Raw genomic sequence first — 13440 nt, 5'->3', positions numbered from 1 at the left:
TAAAATTGAGATGGATGTTTCTTAGCTCATAACAAACAAGAAATGATGTTTTTAAAAACTGGTCTGTTAAAACTGTCAACCCCACAGAACCATCTATTGCATCACAAATAAAACATACATGAGTCACTTAGCACCAGATGACTTTGATATGAACATACATCCAGATCTCTCTGGTGGATGCAGAGGCACTTTAGATAGGCAATATATGATCATGTTTGCATTACTTCTTTTCAGGAATATGTGGAAATCAACAGGAAATAAGCAGAGGATTATTAGAAGTCACTTTTTGGCTATGGGATTATTTTTAACATAATGTTGGGATTATTTTAAATATAATTTAAGAGTGGCCTGCAGTTTGAATATATATTGTTCCTATCTTCATTATGTTAGTCAGAACGGTGGCTATAAAGCCCTGGTTGGCAGTTAATATGGAGTCTTATTCTGATTTTTGCAAGGATTGATGGGCCTACAACAATATTGTGTGTCCACCTATGATTTGAGGCAAGCTTTAAGAGTTACAGTTTTAGAGTTCTGGTCTACATATCTGAAAAAGGATAATGCAGAGCTGGAAAAAGTACAGAACAAGGCAGTCAAGATGATCAAAGGGCTGGAGACCTTTCCCACAAAGAAGTGCTGAAGAGTAGGGGATTTTTTTTAGTTTAGAAAAAAGATGGCTGGGGGAGGGACATGATACAAGTTTATAAAATCATGCATGGAGCTGTAATACTAGAATTTAATGAGCAATAGGATCAGGACAGACAAAAAGAAATACTTCTTTACTAAATGATTTGTTAAATGGTGCAATTCACTGCCAGTAGATGTAGTGATGGCCAATATACACAAATGGCTTTAAAAGAGCAGGGGTGTGTGACAAGGAAAATATTATTATAATTTCTTATCTTGGGTTGCTAGGGAAAAATACATCATGATTGCTTGTGTTCGTGTAAGACATTACCAGATTGAGATTCAAATTGTATGGCTTGTTTGGGTCCTAGAGGGTTGGGACCATTAATTTCAATGGGAATCTCTTTGGGGGTCTAGGACAGTTTTTACAAAGATAATGGAACTACCTTTGCACAGAACATAGTCCTCCTCCTAAAGACCCCTCCTCCTAAGTTTCAAATATATTGGATCAATGGGTTCTCCTTAGACAAGGCCGGATTGAGGGAGGGCGGGGGGGTAGTCTGTCCCCGGCGCCTCCAGGGAGGGGGTGCCGGGAGCAGCTGCCAGCTGCCAGAGGGCTCAGGCAGCAGCGCGGACAGCCTCACAGCCCCCCGTGCTGCCTTTCACCTGCCCCGCAGGACAGGGGGCAGATGGCTTGCCGCGCACCCCCTGTCCTGCAGGGCAGGCAAAAGGCAGTCTGGGGGGCTGCGAGGCCGCCCATGCCATTCACCTACCCCGCAGGACAGGGGGCAGGCGGCTGCCCCCTGTCCTGCGGGGCAGGCGAATGGCATGGGGGGGCTGCACTGCCTTTTGCCTGCCCTGCAGGGCAGGGGGTGGGCGGCAAGCTGGCCACCCCCTGTCCTGCGGGGCAGGCGAAAGCAGCATGGGGGGCTGCAAGGCCGCCCACGCCATTTGCCTGCGTGGAGGTGAATGGCGTGGGCTGCTTCCCAGACCCGCAGGCTGCCCCCGCCGTTCCGCCCTGCGTTCCACCCTTATCAATCTTGTAATTTTTGTTATGCCAGTAAAAGTAGATGATGATGATGACGATGACGACGACAACGACCAATGGGTTCAATTTACAGAACTTGAAGTAGGTTCTTCTCTGCACAGATGTACTTCTCTCCACCGATTCCTACTGGAGGGGAAATAGTGTCAGCCAATAGTCTTTTTTTTAAAAAAAAATAACAGTCTGCATTAAGTTCATTTTCCTACTCTTGCATGCTTGTGTATCTGTATCTATCCTTCGAGTGTCTAATGCCTGGTGCAGGCATGCCCAGGACTGGTGCCTTGCCCCACCACTACCTTGTCATTCTCTTTTGCCTTTTAATAAAGCTTCCAGTTTGGGTTAAGATATCTTTGCTGTGCTGAGTACATCACTCCTAGCAAGAACTTTAGATCAGTGCTAGGGACAGAACAGCTAGTTTGCACTCATTACATGCCTTTGGTATGGGGCTAACCTGAGCAAGGACCAGTGTCTGCCTGTGGGATCGGGTCCAGGCAGAAATTCTTGCCAGACCTCCATTTTGCACTGGCCTGGAGATTGAGAGACATTATTTCCTTGCTGCTGTTGGCTCTGTCTTCTGTCCTGCTTTAGACTGTGCCTGGATCCTGCTGTTCAGTGAGTGGAGTGGATTCCTGGCTGCTGTCTGGTTTGAGAGTCATAGACTCACTGGTTTTTTTCTCTCTTTGCAGGGAAGGGGGTTGGCCTGGTGTTAGGGAGGGACAGGAGTGGGAGGGAAGGGAAAAGGGTTTTTTTTGGGGGGGTGCATTTTAAAAACTTTTTTTGCTGTGAGGGGAGCGTTTGTTGGGCTTTTGTGTAGGGGGTCTTTGATTTCTAGCTTTTGAAGTTGGTTTTATTTACTATTCATTTTGCTGCTTGTTCTTCTGGAGGAGGTTGTTTTCTCCTGTTGTGGGTAATTTGTTTGGAGTGTTATAGTTCCTGTTAATTGTATTGAATTCACTTGTTCTTCTAGGGGGGCTGTTTCCCCCTGTTGTTGAACTTTCTTTACAGAAGTTTGGTTGGTGTTTTTTTTGCTGGGTTCTGTTTTCTGTTGGCAGAGAACTTTGATTTGGCCAGATGTTCAATTGATGTTGGTTGTTCTACTTAGGGGAGGCAGTGTTTGTTGGAATGCTTGGTTCAGTTTGTTAACGTAACCTAGTGGTGTTTGGGTGTACTTTTGGGGTATCCTGAAAGAGTTGTGAAGTGTGAATTTTTAAAAAGAGTTTTTAAGAGAGGCTAGTTGTATGTTTTCCCCATAGGGAATAATGGAGATTAGAGGTGGCTGGAGGCACCTTCTTTTGGGGGGGAGGTGCATAAAATGTCCTCCCAGGGTCCAATCTTCATGAAACATGGGTGGGGGTCTTTAGAGGACAGATAGGAATAGGTTTATCTGCAAATTCGGTGGATTTTTCTTGCAAAATGCCACCCCCAACCTCCTGGATAGCCTCCATAGTTTTCCCCATAGAGAATAATGGAGATTGGAGGTGGCTATGAGCACCTTCTTTGGCTGAGGCATGAAATACCCCCTGGGGCCTAATCTCCATGAAATTTGGGAGGAGTCATTAGAGGACAGTTAAGAATACGTCCCCTGAAAATTTGGTGAAATTTGGTCCAAAATCACTCTCCCTAGACCACCAGAAATTCCAATTTGAGTTTTCCATAGGAAACAATTTGCTCTGTAGTACCAAACCAAACTGGAGAATTAATTCAGTATTCCCCAATTCTGAATTTTTTTCCCAGTTTGGTATTACCAAATGGAATCAAATAATTTTTTTTTCTGTGCACACCCACATTTACAACTGCAACATTTGTTGGTATCTAAATATGGTCCTGCAGCACTGAGAGCAGAACCACAAGTGACAAAAGGCACAGATTGGACACTTGTCAGCTTCCCTCAAGTTTTGATGGGAAATGTAGGCATCCTGGTCTCGCAGCTTCGCTCTCTGACTGCTGTCCAATGGACTTTTCAACTGTCACTTGTCCAACATTCTGCCAAGCTGCCTACATTTCCCATCAAAACTTGAGGGAAGCAGACAAGTGTCCAATCTGTGCCTTTTGTCACTTGTGGTTCTGCTCTGAGTGTTTCAGAAACTCCATCATATTTGGAAACTCTAATTGAATCAATACAGAATACTAAACCTATAATATTTGTTTATAAATATTTCATGTTGGTAAATAAATACAATGTGCAGAGTCTTAGAGATGAAGGAAATAAGGAGTTAGATCACAAAAAAATATGCTTAGGGTATATTGGATACTGCAGTACTTTTTAAATAAGGAATTACAGGACATGAGCCAGTTTGGTGTAGTGGTTAAGAGTGCCGGGACTAGAGATGGGCATGATCTGAATTACGATTTCACACACACACACACACACACACACGATTTTGGCGTTTTCACCATCATGACTCAGCTAATCGGTTCTGTCCATGACAACCGATCCAGCTGTCGGGAGTTTGCTAGTTCGGGACTTGATCGGATGGGTCAGTTTCTGTTCAGAATTGCAGACACTCTTGCGCTAGTAATTAATTCCTGGGGCAACGGAGTCAGGGAAATGAGCTGTGTTTGCCCTCCTTCTGTCGCCCTCAAAACACGAATGGAAGCCCAGCTTTCCTTGATCAGCAGACTTCCTTCCAAACACGGAGCAGCAACCCAGGGGAGGGAGGGGGAAGGGGGTGGGCACAAAGGAAAGGCAAAAGGCAGCGCGGGAGGCTGGGAGGCCACCTGCGCCATTCGCCTTTCCCCAGGACAAGGGGCGTGTGGGCAAGCCAGCCACCCCTTGTCCAGGGAAAAGGCAAAAGGCAGCGCGGGAGGCTGAGAGGCCACCTGCACCGTTCGTCTTTCCCCAGGACAAGGGGCGTGCGGACAAGCCGGATGCCCCTTGTCTTGCGGGGCAGGTGAATGGCGCAGGCAGCCTCCGAGCCACTCATGCTGCTGCCAGCTCCGCAGTGCACTGGGACAGCCGGCTTGCTGCGTGGGCAGGGGCGACTCAGGAGCGCGCGTGCGCGCACACGCGCGCGTGCATGCAACAGCCTAACTACAGTTGCTCTGGGCGTTGGCCTCCCCGATTCCCAATTTTGGACTGGAAACGAGACTTGATTGGTTAGAACCGGGAACCTGCATTCGGCGGCAGCCCCGATCCACGATCGGCTTAATCGGGATTTATTTTTGGATTGTGCCCATGTCTAGCCGGGACTCTAATCTGGAGAACTGCATTTGATTCCACACTCCTCTACTTGAAGCCAGCTGGGTGACCTTGGGTCAGTCACAGTTCTTCCAGAGCTTTCTCAGCCCAACCCACCTCACAGGGTGTTAGTTGTGGGGATAATAATAACATACTTTGTAAACTGCTCTGAGTGGGTGTTGAGTTATCCTGAAGGGTGGTATATAAATCAATTGTTATTATTATATTATTATTAAGCATATACTTTGCACATGTCCAGTTATTCATCTTTTGGGGAGAAAGTCATTACTCGTATAAATTTTGTATTAGAATACTCATTGATGTTTGAAGATACTTATATACTTCTAAATTACTTGCCTCTTTCCTGGATCCTAACTAATGGTCAGTGAAAATTAACCATCCATCCCTTACTGTAGTTAAAAGACTCTTATTACAGCATTGGAAAAAAATTCCCATCTCCTATAATTCAATGGATTGATGACCGTACAGCTTTAGCAATATTTGAACGTATGGCACTCAGATGACAATTGTATATAGATTTATTTTTAGATATTTGAAGATCTCTTATATAAGCCTGTGTGTAGACCTGTTGTTGTTGTATCTTTTTTATTTATTTGTTCTTCATATTAAAAAAAATAAAAATATAAAAAGTCCATGAATCTTATGGAATGGGACTTCCTGCTCCACCCCAACTGTAGCCCAATGAGCACCCTGAAATTTTGTTCTTGGAGATCTGCTAATGATCACGAATAGAGGCAAAGTGAAACTTATTGATGAGGGAAGGGAATTGGTAGAAACCACTGTGCTCTCTTCTGGAAACAGAAATGCTGTTCTGTCAGAGAAAGTGTGGATGGATTTGTACTCCATCTTACTTTCTGCTGGTCTTTGTCTCATCCTGACCAGAAGAAAAGACAAATGTACTCCATTTAGGAAGTTAGGGACATCATATTTCCTTCATTTACCTCAAATAGAAATCCCATTGGTTTTAGCAGCTATCTACTACCATATGAAATGTTTAAGGATGGAGGTTCTACTTAAGTTTCCCTTCCCTTCTGTGCACATCAAACCCCAGTGTGCCATTTGCAGTCAATAAAAATCTTTTTTGTCACCCACATGAATGATTAACTCAATTTACTATGTGAGCCAGGAATTTTATGATCAAATAGGTACATCTTTGTACTCTGGGGTCACACATTGCCCTGCTCATATAAATAGGTTGTTAATGAGAGGCAGGGGAAAGGAGTAAGGGTAGAAAGTGACATGATGAATTTGCCTTAAATACTTCTGATTATTAAAAAGTTAAATAGAATACCAACAAATGAAGGTCAAAAAAGTTCTTCATATACTATTTCTCACACATTGTTCACAGAATCACAGAGTTGGAAGAGGCCATGCAGACCTTCTAGTCCAACCCCATGCCCTAAAGCATCCCTGACAAATATTCATCTAGCCTCTTATTGAAAACTGCCAATGAAGGGGAGCTCACCATCTCCCTAGGCAGCTGATTCCACTTTTGAACTACTCTGACTGTGAAAAAGTTTTTCCTAATATCCAGCCAGTACCTTTCTGCATGTAATTTAAGCCCAGTGCTTTGAATCCTATCCTCTGCTGCCAACTGGAACAGCTCTTTGCCCTCCTCCAAATGACAGCCTTTCGAATATTTTAAGAGAACAATCCTGTCCCCCCTCAATCTACTTTTGTCCAAACTAAACATTCCCAAGGCCCTCAGCCTTTCCTTGTAGGGCTCAGTCTCCAGACACCCAATCATTCTCATTGCTCACTTCTGTACCCTCTCAATTTTGTCCACACTATTTTTGTACTGAAGCCTCCAGAACTGCACACAGTACTCCAGGTGCGGCCTGACCAAGGCAGTATGGAGAGGCACTATGACCTCCTGCAATTTTGATGCAATGGCCCTTTTGATACAGCCAAAGACTGAGTTTGCCTTTTTTGCTACTGCATCACACTGACTGCTCATATTTAGTTTACAGTCCACTCTTACTCCAAGATCCCTTTCGCATACACTACTACCCAGAAGTGTATCCCCCAGGGCTTTTTTTCAGCTGGAATGCAGCGGAATGGAGTTCTGGCACCTCTTGAAAATGGTCACATGGCCGGTGGCCCTGCCCACTGATCTCCAGACAGAGGGGAGTTGAGATTGCCCTCCGCGCTGAGCAGCGCGGAGGGCAATTTCAACACCCCTCTGTCTGGAGATCAGGGGTGGGGCCACCGACCATGTGACCATTTTTACCGAGGGCAATTTAAACTTTAAAAAACTCCGCCCTTGTTCCAACTGACCCAAAGTGACATCCTTGTGCAGTTCTGAGTTCCACCACTGAGTTCCACCACCTCTGTTCCCAGAAAAAAAGCCCTGGTATATCCCATCCTGTATTTGTGCTTCACATTTTTGTGGCCCAGATGTAATACTATGCACTTATCTATGGCCCTTTTCACACCTTCACTCTCAACGACGCGGAACATCATGCTAAAAACGTGGAAGAGTGACATTGCGCAAATTTCAGGCAAGAAAATGCGGTCTTCTGCGTTTTTAGCGTGATGTTCTGCGGCATTGCGAGTGAAGGTAAGCTGTGTAAAAAGGGCCTATGTTGAATTGCATCCTGTTCACAACTGCCCACTTCTCCAGAGAATTCAGGTCTTGGTGAATTTTAACTCTTTCTTGGGTGTTTGCCACTCCTCCCAATTTGGTATCATCAGCAAATTTAATGAGTAGTCTGTTTACCCCTTCATGTAGATCATTGATAAAAATATTGAAAGGTACCGGGCCCAAAACTGAGCCCTGTTGCACCCCACTGAACACCTTCCTCCAATCTGATGAAACATCATTGATCACCACTCTTCAGGTGTGGTCCTCTAACCCGTTCCCTATCCACCGAACTGTTCTATAGTCCAGACCGCAATTTTTCCAGTTTACCCATTAGAATGTCATGGGGAACCTTATCAAAAGCTTTACTGAAATCCAAGTAAATCACGTTGGTAAGCTCTGGTAAGCTCGTCATTCAATCAAAGAAGGAAACCAGGTTAGTCTGACAAGATCTGTTGGGGACAAAACCATGTTGACTTCCTCGGATCACTAAGTGATCCTTCAGATGCTTACCGATAGATTCCTTTAAAATCTGCTCTAATATCATCCCAGCAACAGAAGTCAGACTGACCTGCCTACAGTTTCCCGGATCATCCTTCTACCCTTTCTTAAAGATTGGGATAACATTTGCTCTTCTCCAATCTTGTGGCACATCTCCAGTCTTCCAGGAGGCCTTGAAGATGATGGACACAAGCTCTGCAAGTTCTCTAAAAAGTTCTTTGAGCACTCTTGGGTGCACACCATCCAGCCCAGGGGATTTGTGTTCATCCAGTGCAGCCAGGTGCCTCTCCACAACCTCTCTGTCAATGTCAATTAGCCACCCAGGTGTCCTGTCATGTCTTCTACTATCTCTAGATGGGCTCAAGTTCTTCAAGGAGAAAACAGAGGCAAAAAAGTCATTAAGCCTGTCTGCTTTTTCTCTGTCCTCCATCAGAGTTTCTCTTCCCCCTCCCAACAGTGGTCCAATAGCCTCTTTTACATTGTGTTTGCTTCTCACATCTCTGTAGAAGTTTTTCTTATTGTAGCGAGCCCCCCGGCCAGACCCAGCTCATACTGAGCTTTGGCTTCTCTGATGGCTGATCTGCAGTACCTAGTAACCCTCATATATTCCTCTTTAGATGTCTGTCCTTCTCTCCATTTCCTGAACATTTCCTTTTTCTCCCTTAACTTATTCTAGAACTCTCTGGTCATCCACATCGGTTTCTTGGAGCCCTTACCATGTTTCTGTCTTGCTGGAATAGTGAGGGCTTGAGCTTGCAAAAGCTCATGTTTGAGAAGAGCCCACCCTTCACTTGCTTCTTTCCCTTCCAGCACACTCCATGGAATGACTCTCATCAAGCCTCTGAGTTCATTGGAGTCAGCCCTATGAAAATCTAACCTACGACTCTATGAACTTCCTTGGCCCCTCACAGCAACTGGAATTCAAGGAGGACATGGTCACTTCCCCCTAAGGTCCCCACCACCTTCACCCCATCTACCAATTCTTCCCTGTTGGTTAATATTAAATCTAGTATAGCTGAGCCCCTTGTAGCTTCCTCCACCATTTGAAAATAGGAAGTTATCGGCCAGGCAGGTCAGGAAGTTGCATGATTTTTGTCGCTTTGCTGAGCTTGTTTCCCAGTACACATTGTGGAAGTTGAAGTCACCCATAATTATAAGGTATAAACAGATACTCTACCAATCTGTTCAAGGAGGGCAGCATCCATTTTCCTCTCCCTGGTCAGGCGGTCTGTAGCAGACTCCAACAATACCCTTTGTCCTTCCTCCCCTTATTTCCACCCATATACTTTCCACTGGGCTGTCAACCACATTCTCCAGAACTTGCTGACAATCAAGCCTTCTCCTCACATACAATGCCACTCCGCCTCCTCTTTTACCCTTCCGGTTTTTCTTGAACAACTCGTACCCATCCACTACCACATTCCAGTCATGGAAATCATCCCACCAAGTCTCAGTAATTCCTACTATATTGGAGCCCTCTGTTTGTAAGAGAAGCTCAAGCTCGTCCTTCTTATTACCTATACTTGGGGCATTGGTATATAGGCACTTGTAGCCTTGTACCTTTGTTTGATCTGTCCTACCCAGGCGGGCCCCAGCTATTATCACTACTTCATTGAAATCCCCATGTTGATCATCCCCTTCCCCTTGCAGCATCAGTTTAAAGCTCTCCCGATGAAGCTCTCCAGGTTCTTTCTAAACATTTTCTTCCCTGACCTTGAGAGGTGAAGCCCATTATGTGCTAGAAGGCCTTCTCTAAGGAAACTTATTCCATGGTCCCAGAACCCAAAGCGCTCCTGCCAGCACCACCACCTCAGCCAACGATTCATTTCAAGTATGGTCTGCTCCCTTTGCATTCCTCTTCCTTTGACAGGAAGGATAGAAGAGAATTCCACCTGTGCCCCCACTGTCTTCAATTGCCTTTCAAGAGCTTCAAAGTCCTCTATAATTCTTGCAATGGTATTTGCGGCCGTGTCATTAGTTCCCATGTGAACCAGCACAAACAGGTACTGATCAGTAGTCAGTCTGTAATATCCTGAATTCTGTCTCCTGGCAAGCAACACATCTCTCGGAGTAGGGGATCTGGCCTGGACACATGACATTTCATATCCCTGAGCAGAGAGTCCCCAATGACCACCACCTTCCATTTTCTTCCACTTCCATGTGGCCCCATGCCCTCTTCACTCCCTCCTCCAGGTTTTTGTGGTGCTCCTTCCACTCTCATCTCCATCAACATCTCAAGCACCTCAAAATGATTCTTGAGCTCCAGTGGACCAGAGCATCACCTTAATCCATGTCTCCGGTTTGTACTGCAGAACTGAGAGGAGGCTCAGAAGGGAGATCAATTCTTCCTTCTTCTCTTGGACTTATTTCTTCATGCTTGTGCAGAGCCCCCAGGCTCTTCTCAGTAAAATCCTCCCCTTTCCTTGATTTCCTGAACAGTGGTGATCCTCTCCTCTAGGCTCTGAATCTTCTTCTCCAAAAGCCTGGCCAGCTTACACTTCTGACAAGTGAAGTCCGTATTCTCTTCTGGGAGGAAAACAAACATGCCACACTCCATGCAGGTGACTGGAAAGGGGCCTTCTGTCGACATCATCACCTTCCAAGTATATTCCAAGAGTACTCTTCTAGCTGCAGGTCCCGTTCCTTCTCCTTCTCCTTCTCAGAGGCCAGATGGCTGTGATGTGTTCACTAAGTACAGGGGCCATTTTGTAGAAAAATAACTGCAGGAACTCATTAGCATAACTCATTAGCATATCTCATTAGCATTTGCCACACCCCCTGACATCACCAGAAGTGTGTCAGAAGGCAACACCCACCCCTCAGGCCCCTTTCCCCAAAAATCTCCAGGTATTTCCTGAAAATAAAGCAGAATGAACTCAAAGCAGCTTTCCCTCCTCTGGAGAGCCAGCCCCAGCAGCCCTACTTGCACAGATGCACTCACTCACTAGTCACAAATGAAAATAAAGCAGCAGAATGAATTGAAGCAGCTTACCCTCCTTTGACAATCCAGGCCCAGCAGCCCAGCTTGCACTCACTCACTCACTCACTCATTCACTCACTCACTCACAAGTCACAAATGAAAATAAAGCAGCAGAATAAATTGAAGCTTGTATTGTCGAAGGCTTTCACGGCCGGAGAACGATGGTTGTTGTGGGTTTTCCGGGCTGTATTGCCGTGGTCTTGGCATTGTAGTTCCTGACGTTTCGCCAGCAGCTGTGGCTGGCATCTTCAGAGGTGTAGCACCAAAAGACAGAGATCTCTCAGTGTCATGGCAATACAGCCCGGAAAACCCACAACAACCATAAATTGAAGCAGCTTACCCTCCTTTGGAGATCCTGGCCCAGCAGCCCAGCTTGCACTCACTCACTCACTCACTCACTCACTCACTCACTCACTCACTCACTCTCCCTCTCACACATTCTCTCTCTCTCTCTCACGAATGAAAAAAGGAGCAGAATGAATTGAAGCAGCTTAGCCTCCTTTGGAGGGGAGGCAGAGGGGAGGAAAAGGAATCACGTGGGCAGGGCCAAAATCCACGTGACCACTTTTCAGCTCTATCGGAATGCCATTCTGGTGCGTTCCCCCTCCAAATGAGCCCTGACTAAGTATCACTGTAACAACAACAACTGCACTTATATACCACTCTTCTGGACAGATCAGTGCCTCACCCAGAGCTGTGAACAAGTTAGTGTTATTATTATCCCCACAATACAGCTGGGAAGCTGGGACTGAGAGGAGTGGCTTATCCAAGGCCACCTACTGAGTTCATGGCAGTAGTAGGATTCGACCCAGTAGAGTTCTTATTCACAGTCAGATCACTTAATTACTCATTGACTGATTTATCTGAGTAGTGTGATGCATGAGACAGAACTCCATTGTGTGACAATGCATATGTAAAAGGACAGAAGTACCATCCCATGCCTAAACATATAACATATAATGCCTTTTGTTTACAAAGAAAGGAGCTATACTTAGAGAATCCAAATCTTAGAGAATCCAAATAACCCAAGAAAAATCCCGCAGAGGCCATTCAGATCTGACTTAATATCATTCACTGTTGATACATTAATCTAATAAAACATGTATTTCTTCTTAGTCACACATATTTTAAACATAATAACAATAAAAAATTCCACCTGCAAAAAATGCCACCAATGATATTATCATCCTAGTTGACCTATATATTTTTAATGGGAAAAAAACTCTCAACCCTCAACTAAATACTTCAACATACTATGAACATGCTGATCAAAATTTATAGTTTCCTGGTTTCTAATGATATACTTCAATAGGATAACATCTTTTCTTTTTCATATCTTTAATTTTTTATATACTGTCCTGTATCTCAATCAATCACTCTGCTTTCCTAGGAGAGTTCTTCCTTTCCTAAAATTTTGCAAAAATAAGGCTTGCCTCCACTAACATATTCAATATTGCTTTGAGATCTTTCTCAGGAATTGTTTTTTTCTGATAAAAAAGGAAGTTGGATAGCTGACATCTCTGACAAAGAATGTATAATTATTTTCCAGAATTGCTGAGCTTTTCTAGTGTTCCATCACATAGGATAAACAATCTTTTTTTGCTCTTGACAGAACAAACATTTACCAGATGATTTAGTAAAAAAGACCTTTTATATTTTTTTTATAATTTCCACAATGCAAGATGCCATTGATATATTATTTTAAAACAGTTTTCATTAAACTAATACAAAATAACAAACCATTTTAATTCAGAAATTTCCATACTTCATCTCACAATTGACATTTATTCCATTTTTTAAAAAAATATGGGCCTTAGGTCAACAGAATTAAGTTACTACATTTTGGAGAGCATACCTTTTTATCAGCTGCAATCAAGTGTTAAATTTCAGAAAGTTCTCTTAGTATTGAAAATTGATGCGAGAAACTAAGTAATAGTAAAAAAAAAAAACAGAGTCCTGTATTTAGTTTGCAAAAGCAAAATCAAGAGTTTTGAAAAAGTAAAAGCAAAATAATTCCAGTGTCCTCAGGACTCCAAATTGGTCTTTGTCCAACTATTGTACTACAGTGAACACCAGAAAGAAAAAAAACCATGAATTTTCTACCATGACTGCAAGATAGTTCAGATATCTTAACCCGGTACAAAGCAACACATAACAAATTTTGTATTTATCTAAAGCTGCATTTGTTTCTTATCTTTTTTTGATAAACATGAACCCCAGAAAAAGGGGAAAAAACAAGAGTGGTCTATCATAATTGCAAGATAATTCAGACCTCTCCATGCCTTAACTAAGTACTCTTGTCTGTAAACAGTATATAGATGAACTAGTAAAAAGGGCAATTATCAAATTTAATTATCTCAAAGAGTTCCCTTGATATTTTTCTTTTCATAGAAAGTTTTAATTAATGAAGCAGACTGAGCCAATTTTCCAAGGCTGATATATTATGATAGTAACTGAGAGAAGCTACAGACTAACCACCCTCATTAAGATAAGTTTTCTTTTCATCCTTT

This window comes from Eublepharis macularius, chromosome 3 (genome assembly GCF_028583425.1).
Source record: "Eublepharis macularius isolate TG4126 chromosome 3, MPM_Emac_v1.0, whole genome shotgun sequence".
Classification (NCBI taxonomy): domain Eukaryota; kingdom Metazoa; phylum Chordata; class Lepidosauria; order Squamata; family Eublepharidae; genus Eublepharis; species Eublepharis macularius.
Note: the sequence above shows the minus strand (reverse complement) of the source record.